The sequence below is a fragment of the Tursiops truncatus genome, chromosome 16 (assembly GCF_011762595.2).
Source record: "Tursiops truncatus isolate mTurTru1 chromosome 16, mTurTru1.mat.Y, whole genome shotgun sequence".
Taxonomy (NCBI): domain Eukaryota; kingdom Metazoa; phylum Chordata; class Mammalia; order Artiodactyla; family Delphinidae; genus Tursiops; species Tursiops truncatus.
Window position 1 is genome coordinate 71,581,590 of NC_047049.1, and position 12,699 is coordinate 71,594,288.

The window sequence follows — 12,699 nt, forward strand, 5'->3', positions numbered from 1 at the left end:
TTGTGGCACATGGGCTTAGTTGCTCTGCGGCATGTGGGATCTTCCCAACCAGGGCTCAAACCCATGTCCCCTGCATTGCTTAACCACTGTGCAACCAGGGAAGTCCTCATGTACAAGTTTTTGTGTGAACGTATATTTTCTCTTCTCCTGAGTGTATGCCTAGGAGTTGAACTGTTGGTTCATAATGGTAACTTTGTTTAACTCGGTAAGCAACGGCCAAACTGTTTTTCAAAATGGCTACGCCATTTTACAATCCCACCAGCAGTGTACGTGGGTTCCAATTTCTCCACATCCTCATCCACACTTCTTACTATCTAACTTGTACTTTTGGTGTCATATCTAAGAGACCATTGCCTAATTCAAGGTCACAAAGATTTACACCTAAATTTTCTTCACCTAAATTTTCTTCTAAGAGTTTTACAGTTGTAACACTTACATTTAAGTTTTGGATCCATACTCAGTTAATTTTTATACATGGTGTACAGTAGGGGTCCAAGTTCATTCTTTTTCATGTGGATATGCAGTGATCTCAGCACCGTTTATTTTAAAAGATTATTTTTTCCTCATTTAATTGCTTTGGCACTATTGTCAAAAATCACTTGGCTATTGTATGATTTATTTCTAGACTCTCAATTCTATTCCATTACCACATTGTCTTGAATACTGTAGTAGCATTGTAGTATATCTTGAAATTGAGTAGTGTGAGTCCTCTAATTTTCTTCTTTTTCAAGATTATTTTGGCTATTCTGGGCCTCTTGACTTTCTATGTGAATTTTAGGATCAACTTTTCAATTTCTGCAAAGAAGTTAGGTGAAACTTTGATAGAAATTGAGTTGAACCTATAGATCAATTTGAGTGATACTGTCATCTTAATGATATTATCTTCTAATCCATAAAGATGACTCCCATTTATTTAGGTCTTTAGTTTAATTTCAACATGACCAGATATAAATGCCTTAGAAGTATTTAATGAGGAAGTAAATTTACATTATCAATGAAAAGATCACTGTAAGTTCATTCCTTGTTAAAAGTCTTTTATGGAAGTTAACAAGCATACACCAAGTTTAGAAACGAATATAATGAATCCCCATGTACATATCACCCAGCTTCAACAATTATTAACATTTTGCCAGTTTTGTTTCATCTATTTACCACCTACTTATATTCACCTTTTAATTTTTTTTTTTTTTTTTTTTTGTGGTACGCGGCCTCTCACTGTTGTGGCCTCTCCCGCTGCGGGGCACAGGCTCCGGACGCGCAGGCTCAGCGGCCATGGCTCACGGGCCCAGCCACTCCGCGGCATGTGGGATCTTCCCGGACCGGGGCACGAACCCGTGTCCCCTGCATCGGCAGGCAGACTCTCAACTACTGTGCCACCAGGGAAGCCCCGCTTTTAATTTTTTGATGGTATTTTAAAATATAATTTCAGACTTACAGAAAAGTTGCAAGAATAGTACTAAGTGCTCCCGTATCTTTCCTAAAGATTCTCCAATTATTCCATCTTAGACCCTCCATTCTCCTCTTTTCTCATTCCTCAAGTTTCGCTGGATCTCCCCTTCTCTTTCCAGTTGCTCTAGGGATGGACTTTGGAAAGGAGTTTGAGAAATAGTTGCACTGATTTTTTTTTTTTAACTTAGAGGTAATTTGAAGGTTATACATTCTCAGTTTAAAGTTATTCTGAAGGTGTGGGATTTAGGTCATGATATGTATTTTTTGTTGTTGTTGCTGTTAATCTCTACCTAATATCTGGGTTGGGAGATTCAGATTCAGCTATTTAGAAATCAGATTCATTCACTTATTTTTACCTTGTGTTAAGTTAAATCATTGTTGGAAAGAATTTTTAATTTTAGTAAAACTTCCTGAAAGGAAGATTTTGCAGTGAAATCTCTACCTTGGATGATTTTTAGCTATATTTTTAGCAGGTGGTTGAACTAAGTAAGTGGCTTCTCACATTGACTTTGACAAATCATTCAGATTTGTAAAACTGGTTGAGGATGCGTATCATTCTGCTACTTAAATGTGTGTCCCTTCATATTTTTTTTTTACTTATTACAACTTTTATTAAGTACCAATTATTTACATATCAAGAGCATGCAATAGAAGAGGTGCAAAGATGTATAAACTAGCTACTGTCTCAAGAATATAAAATGGGGAAGAATGTGGAAAATGCAATATTAAAAGTTATCACATAATCTAACTGAAAGACAACATTAAGGGAATCAAGAAGTGTTTCAGAAAATATGTGACACTCTTCCTTGTAGGAGAAGTAAAAACAATTTATTAATATCAATATATAATTGACATATAGCATTGTTTCAGGTATATAACTGTGTTGATTTGATACATATGTTAATATAATTTATATATTGCAATATGATTACCACTGCAGAGTCAGCTAATACTCCATCATGTCCCATAATTATCATTTCCTTTCTGTGGTGAGAACAATTAAGATCTAGCCTCTCAGCAACTCTTAAGTATATAACAGTATTATTAGCTATAATAACAATGCTGTGGGAGAAGCAGAATTTCAACAGGTGAAGACAGTAGTGAAAAAACTGAGGACATGGCATTCTAAATGGAGGCAACAGAAAAGGCATTAAGAAAAAGTATATTTTCATTTTAGTTAATTCAGCATATTGTATATGAAGAAAATACTGAGTTAGAATTCTAAAAGAGACTAGAAATGTTGTCATCAAAGTTGAGGAATTATTTCTAAGAGAAAAAACTAATGGTTGCTTTAACATGGAGTTCAATAGGTACAGCACAAAAGATAAAATTTCACTAAAATGTATCCTCAGACTCATAGTTGGTTCAAATGTGCCCTTCAAATATACCAAGAAAGCAATTTTTAAATATCCTGAATATCCAGTGTAATTCCATGTATTTAAGAAGACATCTGTGAAGTGCACACACAAACTCTGTATCTAAAGGAACTTAAAAGGATCTAGACTCACTAAAACCTTTTAAGTGTACAAAAGGATAATAAACCCACTTTGCATCTACCTTTAGTATCACATACTACAATCTATGCATATAAAACCAGTGTTAGTGCAGCATTATGAATTTATATATATCGCTAGAATACTATATATTCAATATATTCCATAAATTATCCATTTTATAAGAAAGAGATTCTTCAAGTTTGCATATTTTTCCTTTTCCCTCTCAAGAATTAGAAAAGTTACTCTAAACAAACATTATGCATTATAATCCTTACTCCTTCATTTTAGGGTCATGTTCAGAATAGAAATCTTGCAACATAATCTTTTTGTTTCATTATATACATGTATGCACATTCATTTGTTTGAATATATAATACACACATACGTAATACTTTTTCTTTTTGATAGCTTTGGACAGAGATTTAAATTATTTACCTATCAAAGTCCTTAGCTAAATTCCTTACAACCTGAGATGTCTTTATCTTTTTGAAAGATATATAAAAGAAAAAAGTTACTTGGTTATCAAGATTACCTCGTGAAGTATATCGCCAATTTGATTAATCCAAAAATGCAGTTTTACCTTGAATAAAGATTAAAAATTTCACCCACCTAATAAACAGATGTACTCGGACAAACATTGCAACAGAACATGTTTCTATTTATTGAAGACCTCTATGTTTTTAGCAAGAATTTTACACCATTGTCCCGTGGCCGCCCTAGTTTTGTAAAAATGAGTAATTTTTCTTCCTCATATTATCTTCTCTAGAGTGCTATAATAGAAGCCAATCTAAAATTTTAGTTACAGTAGATAAAAGGGCATAAGTGACTCAGTTTGAATAAAGTAAGAGTGTTTTAAAAAGTTAATAAATGTAGTTACTTTTAAAAATAAGTGTTGGGCTGTTCTTCTAAGAAAAAAATTGCAGGTGTTAGGTTCACTTCCCTTAAAAACAGCAATTAGGAGCAATTTCCTCATACCTTATCTTTTTTTCCTTCCTAAAGTTTTAGTGATGAAAAATCAGCTAACATAGTACAAAAAGGAAGACATTTTATAATTAAAATTATATATGTATATATGTTTAAATAATTCTATATGTTAATAATTTTCATTATAAAAATAAGAGATACAGTCTGCTAGGGTAAAAATACATTTCTATTCATAAAAACAACTTTAAAATGTTGCAATACTTTTAAAGTCATGAAAGAAAAACTCATTAAGATAGTAATAAAACTCAAAATAGTAACCACAACAAAACCTGAAACTGTTCTCTGCTTTATTCACAATAAACTCCCAAAATAAAAATACTTAGTGGTAACATTGAATATTGTTGGAACTCTTAGGAAAAAACACAAAGAAGAAAATAAAAATCATTTGTAATTCTCTATATTATTAACATACTATAGAATATTGTTTTGTAACTTGTTTTTCACTTACTATATTATGAACAATTTCCTATGGCTACATACCATTCTAATCTTGTGTATTCTATTCTACCAATCAGTCATCCTAACACTGGACATGTAGATTGATTGTTTCCAGTGTTTTCCTGTAATAACACTCAGTTAACACTATTCTATGTAAATTTTTGTGCCTATCTATGATTATTTATTTTTGGATAAAGCCCACAAACTTCAAATGTTGAATCACATTAGGTTTCATCAATTTGTATTCGCAACTACAGTTTTTCAGTGCCTATTTTTTGCACCTTTATCAATTCCATTTACTACTATTTACAATGTCCATGTGTTTGATGGGCAAAAATTGGAATCTTTATCTTAAAAAAACAAAAAATGAGACTTTACTTAACCTGTACACCTTACACAAAAATTAGCTCAAATTGATTAAAAAACTTAAATGTAAAACATAAAAACCACAGAAGTGCCCTTCTACCATTGTTTTAGCTAATTTCTCCTTTTTACTTTCTATATCTTGATGTCACATTGTGTGTGTGTGTGTGTGTATGTGTTTGCGTGTAATTATAGCTTCATTGGGCATGACAGCCTTTTTAATTAAAAATGACCATTTTCATCTTAATAAGTGTAATACATTAATTATACTCTGAAATAATTTATATCCTGTTTTATTTCAATTTGCATGTGTATGAAAATTTTTGCTCTTTCCTGCATTTTATTTTTCACTTTCAATCTTTTTGGCTAAATTTGTTTTAGGTGTATCTTTTGTTTAGGTGTATCTGTTTCTGACCTCCATATATATACTATCTTCTACTTTCATTTTTGACCTTCCCTTTACATTCTCAGCAAAAAATTCTAAGTGTTTCCTCCATATCTCTGATTTATTTTCTTCAGTGTGCCTTCCATTCTTTGCTAATGGAATTTTAGTTGGTATAGCATTATTAATTTTCTTATATTCTCTCCTGTTCACAATTAGGTCTCTTTATATATTGGTTTATTATCTAATCTTTCGTTTTTTTATTAAATCTAATTTTGAATTTTACTGAGAATATATAAATCAGAATCTATAAAAGTTACATGGTTTTACTACAGAAAATCTTTCTCATAAATGATATTCTGCTTCTTATTGCTAAAATTTTCTCCACCTATTTCTTTGTAGAATCTTTTCATAGCGAGGTCTCATTTTAACTTTTCTGTGTATTTATCCTTGAAAAAGAACACATCTTTAGGTTTGGCATAGGACAGATCTCCTCACTTGCTGTAAGAGAACACTATCAAAATTTTGCTCTTAGATCTTAATCTGAAGGGGCAATTGTATGTTTATTTTTCTGGTTAAGTAATTCTGAAGTCTGTGTGAAGGGGAAAAGAACCAGAGACATGGATAATTCGAGGACAGAAACTTCATCTTAGATTATTTTCTTGGTTTTGGCTAACCAATGAGCAGGGGCAGGTTTGCCACCTCTAGCATTCTGTGTGGTCTGTTTCCTCCAGTTACAATATGTAGCTATTTGGATTTTGGATTCTTTTTATTAAATTGCTGGTTCTCACATTAGAAAAGTGTCTTACTACTTTAGGGATATGCCTCATTACCCACCAGGTGGTACTGGTGGATAACTTCACTTTCTGTGGCCCCTGGCACACCTGCTTTCAAGAACTACTGATCCACAGCAACAAGAGAAAATTCAAGTGGAGTTGTGCTCCCTATCCATCCCTCTATCCACCAAATCAGAGGGTTCTAGAACAGGTCCCTTCTAAGAGCTTCTCCACTATTTTTCCTGCAATACCACATGGTTTTCTGAGGAAAAGGAGTCAAAATTATAAGCTCCTTTCTACAATGGGGATTTCATGTGTAAATTATATAACAGAGACACCCCAGTGAGTGGAATGCCGATGGAAGTTTCCCATAATGTTTAGTATTAAAGACATTTTTCCTCTATTTTAATTTTTCCTTATTCATTTTGGCCAAGATCTTGTAGACAAGATTACTTTGATATTTATGCTCAAAATGACCATCTTACTGAGATTCTTTAATTCACTTAAAAAGTAGTAACTTCTCATTCTTTTTGTCTTTTTAACTTAAATTCTTTGTGGCAGCATTCTCCAGACTACCCTTATGCAATTTATTATAATATTATCAGATAAAAGTAAACAGTAGAGCTATATTTACATGTTTGTAGAATTATACACTCCTCTTTCTGAGACTGGCCTTGGAGATCCAGTCAATAGTTCTCAAATCTTTTCATTCAACAGATTAGCAAAATTTCATACAAAACTAAGAGAATTGTTTTTATTTTGTGAAGAGTAAAAACAAAACTGTAGTTTATTACAATCACAATTATAATAAAATTACATTTTAACATCAAATGTCAAAATACCTGATCTCAGAATAAAAAGTCTTCTAAAATTGAATAAGTTAACTTTATGAAGAACTGACTAAATTTTCTATATTTTCTCATTTAACAGAAGACTAATGAAAACTTCTCTATGGCTTGGTACTAGTTCTAAGGACTGATATTTGAAAACCATTTGATACATAGTTCAATTTCCCTTCTTTGTAGATAAATAAACTAGGGCTTAGGGAAACTAAATGATGTGGCTACAGTTAAAGACTGGGTAATTAAATGAACAAAAAAATGTAAATCCATGTTTTTTGCTTTTTTTTTTTAATCCAAGTCGATGGACTTTTTTCATTACATTATGTTGTCTTTCCCAGTTTAGTTTCTTGCTGGTTTTCTATTTTGAACATTGTGTGTTATATATGTGATCAGGGAAGTGTGGGCAAAGAGGCCAGTGGTAAGATCAACTAAATTATTTGGGTACTCTAGAAGCTGTTTTGCATGAAGCCTAAACGATGGTCACAGCCCTTAACATCCTTGCAATCTAACTGAACAGCTTAATGGTAATTCATACTGAACTCGTCTAATTTCACATGGTACTGTTTCTCTGACTCTTTCACTGAATTCATTAATTTAAGTCTGGAATTAAATTGAATGAGTTTATAATAAAAATGTATATTAGTCTATACCTTTACTAATTTTGACCCCTCAGCCCCCACCCAGGGGATATTTGGCAATGTCTGGAGGTATTTTTGATCAGTACAACATGGGGAGGGTGCTGTTGGCATCTGGTGAGTTTACATTGTGAAGCTTCAGCAGTCTATGACATAAAATATCTAATCAATTCAGTCAGTTAAGTTAGAAACCTCAAATAAGTCAATTGCTTAATGTTAATGTATATATCCTTTGGAAAATATACTAAACAGTTAACAATTTAACTGATGTTTTTGATATCACTGAACTCATTATTATTTTTTAATATATTATTGTTTTACTATAAATTATTTAGTGGTAGCCCATCTACCTGAATATGTGTTTTTCAGATTTAAGATAAATTACAATTCTGGATATCCAACTTCCAGAATTAAAGGAATCTAGAAACTGAGGATAAATGTTCCTTAGTTATTAAAATAGACAGAAGATAAGATGCAGGACAGAAGGCAAGGATTATACTACACTACACAAGAGAGGTAAGAATAGACTTGCATATTGAGGCAGCATTCAAAAGAGGACAAAGGGGAAGAGCCAAGAATGAATTTCAGGACTGATCCAGGAAGGGAAATGTGAAACAGGACACAGTTAAGAAAAGAAATAGAACCCATGAGCAATCTCAGAGGTGGGCCAAAAGCAATTCAATTTTTTTAAGTCTCATTTTCAATAAGGTAAACTGCATTTGTTTGTATATCTCTGAATATTTATCACAAATTACGCACCTCCATTTTGCTAATACTCAAATTAATTTCCTATGTTGATGGGTATATCTCACATAAATAAGTATACAACTATTAATTACAGATTGGTTAAGATCGTTTATACTAGTTAGACAGACAAGGGTTTGAGTTCTAGCTATGCCACAAGGAATTGTCTGATCTTGTGTAAATATTATAACTTGCTAAGCCTCCATTTTCTCAGAGGGTCAATGAGTATTAAATGAGGCAATGTAGACATACAAAACATTTAATATAGTATCTAGCATGTAGTAGACAATAAATGTTGGCTAACTGAACATTACTTTGATAGAAAAAGCAATACTAATTGACTCTATCCTTTAGTCTAATTAATGCATAACTTTTCTAATTCACTCCAGAATGTCAGTCTTGAATGATTATCCCTTCAAGTCTTGAATGATTATTTTCTTTCGAAATCCTTTAAATATGCCGACATTCATTAGTGTCCAGATATATGCAAGTATTTTTGAATAAATACATATATGCTGAAAAAGGCTATAATTTCCTAATCTTGATGTGATATTTGAGTATAAATAATCTCTAAATTACCTCATGCTTCCTGCTCAAATATACTCTTAACCATTTTTTAAAACCAAATCACTGTAGATCACATCTAATTTCCTGTTTTTAAAGTGTTATTTAATCTTATAGCTTGCCACCCTGCTTGCAGTATTCTTTCTTTCCACAGGCCTCTAGTTTTTATTTTTTCACAGTATATCACTTTTTATTAACTTCTTTTCTATGCACTTAATCCTTAAACCTCTCTTTCTGAATTATTTCTCTTAGATTCATGCTTATAGCACATCTTAATTATCTGTACAATTTTCATTATTTCATATCCAAATCATTAATAAAGATTTTTTGAAAGCATATTTCCCAATAACCATAGTATCCAAATAGCATTTCACCCCAATTTTGGATCTTAAATCTCTTTTCTGTGATTATCGTTCCTGGGGTTGTTTTAAATCCATGTAACAGCACTTCTTTATTAAGGGAATTCCAGTTCACTTTTCAAGAAACTTTTATGAGGTACTATTTTATTCTTCACCAATAATGAAAATGCATTTGCTGAACCAGCTGCAGGGCTATTGAAACCTCTTGATACCAATACTTTTTCACAGCTTCTCATTACTCTAGAGGTTAGGAGTTACAAATGGAGGACACAAAAATTCAACTGTCACAATATTAGGAAAACTATTGTACAGGGAACACTGGCACCTGAATATTAATGAAAACTTTTCCTCTTTGTAAAGGCAATCTATGTGGTCAAAAGCAGGGGAATATGACCACCCTGGAACCTCAGACTCTGAAGTCCAAGTCACCAATATTCAAAAGAATCTGAATGTAGTTTAATTACAATGCTCATGGACTTTACAAAGTTTTGATCTTTTGTGTAAAACCAAGAAAACCGGTTGATCTCTGTGGTGCTGACCCTTCACAGATAGCACTGGATACTCCAGTTCACAGCAGAAACACAAGATGCTGGCTTTCACTGACATAAGAAGCAGCACAAGATTAATGTTTCACACTATTTGTGGGCTTATCTCTTTTGGCCATATCCAGTGTTAAATTCCAAATTAAATTGTCTAATCAGTTTTATAATGGATGTGATCCCTGCCACTAAAGTTGAACTGTAACACTAGTAAATGAGTAGTAAATGAAAAAGTGAAACTAATTCGGTATCTATTGTACAGTTAAATTACTCAAAATATATATACATGGTCTAAAAATAGTAAATAAAATACCAATGATTTCTTTTGTCATTTCTTATAAAAGCCAAAATGGCAATGAGAAAATGAGTGCACTTTGTTAAACAAGTTTTAAAGATAAATTTGTTTTTTACTACTCAAACGTATTCAGAGAGTAAAACTGAAATAAACCTTGGCAAATGATTACGTGATAAAACAAATCTGTAACAAAAGAAACAATTTTATATGATTGAAAAGAAAAACACTAGATGACAACTGTAGACATCAAGGGTCTAGCCTAGGTTCTCCCAATAACTAGGCAAATCAAGGTATAAAAGGATTTTTGGTTAACTAAAATAGACTATATTTAAATAGAGCATTCAATCAAAATCTTTTAGTAATAGAAACATTTACTGAACACATACCTGCTATGCAGTGTTCTGAATATATTTTTTAATCCTCATAAAATTTATGAATTAGTAATTATTATTATTATCATCATCCCATTTTAACAGATGAGGAAACTGAGATAAAAAGAGTTTACAGGATTTGCACAAGGTCAAATAACTGATGTAGAAGCCAAAATTTCAACCCAGGAGGCAGGCATTAAATTGTAGTCTCTGAACCACTGTAACTACAGCTGCCTTCTGATAGTTGCTCTAGAATTATCTGTATTGTTTTGGGTAAATCACCTAACCTTCATTGTTTCCTCATTTGTAAAATAAGAGAACTGATCTGCAATAGACTCTCTCTAAAGTCACTTACAACTCCACACTTAGCTATCACAATGTTTCTCAAGTGCAATTTTAAGCTTCTTGTATGTATTATTAGTTAATAGTATTTTCCATTACCTCATGACCAAATTAAATATCTTTATATCCAGGAACTTAATTCTTTTCTGATATTTCCTTGCCATAGGGCAACTAATTGGGACACCATGGTGTAGTGCAGTAGGAATAGAGAAGCTTAGTATCTAGTCAAAGCTCTCTTACTGACAACGATCTTTGTTAGCTAAGTCACTTAACTTCTCTCGAACTCAAGTTCCTCTTTAACTTGAGGGGACTTGTCAGTGTGTTCCATTATTTTTAGAGGTATTATATGGTTGTTCTTGATTTTAAAAATCTTAAATGACAAAAACCAGAACTGATCAACTTTAATTTACTTAAAAGTTGACCATTTCTGCCTAACTTTTTGCCATTTTATAGTATTAAATACTCTACAAGGACAACCAGGGGCTGATAAAATAGGCAAGAGGCATATCAATTTATTTTGTTAGTTATTAGCAATTCGGCATAAAAATGGTGTGAAAAGAGGCAGAATCTACATTAAACTTAAGATCTGAACTGCTTTTGCTGCTCCTTTTGCCTAGACTACAGAACAAACACAACTTGTTTGCATAATCCTATTCTCTGCTTTTTTCAATTTACCTGGCCCTTTGTTATTTTTATATGAATTCAGTAAGGCCTGTGTTTTGTGCTTAATATCATGTAGTATACTAGAAACTCAGAGGAAGATATGCATTTGAAGTGGAATTATTGCATGAAATAATCCTTTCTTAGGGAAATAGATACTGTCCATTATGGATGCCAACTAAGAGTTCTTCCCTCCTTCCCTTTCTCTAACAATGACCCTTGTTTCCCCAGTGTATTAATAATCTTGAAAAATTATCAACCTGTAAGCAAATTCATTTAATTGACATACATGAAGGTACTTCCATGTAGTAAAATAATGAGCATCAATGATCAAGTCTAAAACTTCCAGCAAAATAGTGGTCACAATTCATATCAAAGTGAAAATAAATTAATAACTTTACATATAAATGGATCCAATTAGCATTATGTTGTGACTTATAAAAGCAATTATGAATAGAACAGTTTGGGGTATAAAATAAGCCTGCTGCATGAAACTATGTGGAGAGACTAGTTAGTGAGCCAAATTTTAATTTACTTATTCCCACCTAGGTAACTAAAAGCACTTTTATTGTAGGAAACCTATACATGGATACTTCAGTTTTACATATCACACTTCAGAATATAAATATAAAACTATCTAAAAAATACCTACATATGCAAGGCATTAAGCTATTAACACTATAATTTATTCATAACTCTATTTGGCTTTCTACTTTTTATAATTTTTTAAATAGTACTTTCTTATTTATTTATGAATACATGCAGGAAACAGTCCCAACATGATAAAGGGATATCAAAAAGTCTCTTAAAATACTTAGAATATAATTTTTCTGCATGTGGTCAACACCAGCTAGTTTCAAGCAAGCTTACATAGTATGATAATTCCACAGCTTCCCTGCCCCCTCCCACCAAAATACTGCATACAAAATCTGTACTTCTACATTGTAATGAGATGCTTTATCATAAGGTTAATGAAGCTTAATATTCAGGGCCCCTCATTCACATGGTCCTCTTACATGGCCCAATACATAATATTTTATTTATAATTATATATTTTTTCTAAAGAGGGTCTTCCAAATTATAAATATAACATTGAAGTGACACAATATTTAGATCCACTCCTCCAGAGTAGGATTAAATGTTTTTTGAATGAATCTAGCCAATTTTTAACCTATTCTTTTTTTCATTTTAAAATAAAAATACACCTTTATACAACTGTATACAAGGTGTATACTTTAATACACTTTTATATAAGGTATACAACATGATTATTTGATACACATATACATAGTGAAATGATAATTACAGTCAAGCTAATTAACATAAAATCTCATAGTTACCTTTTTTTTTAATGGTGAAACACCTGAAATCTTCTCTTAGCAAATTTCCAGTACTTGATATAGTATTGTTAACTATAGTCATCATGCTCTACATTAGATCTCTAGATTCTTTCATCCTAC

The 12,699-nt window shown here is 32.0% G+C and overlaps 1 protein-coding gene across 2 annotated transcripts in view; it reads right to left on the minus strand.

Annotated features, from left to right (window-relative positions):
• Nucleotides 1-12,699, minus strand: part of PHYHIPL (phytanoyl-CoA 2-hydroxylase interacting protein like) — a 97,220-nt gene that overhangs the window by 29,491 nt on the left and 55,030 nt on the right. The window lies entirely within an intron of this gene.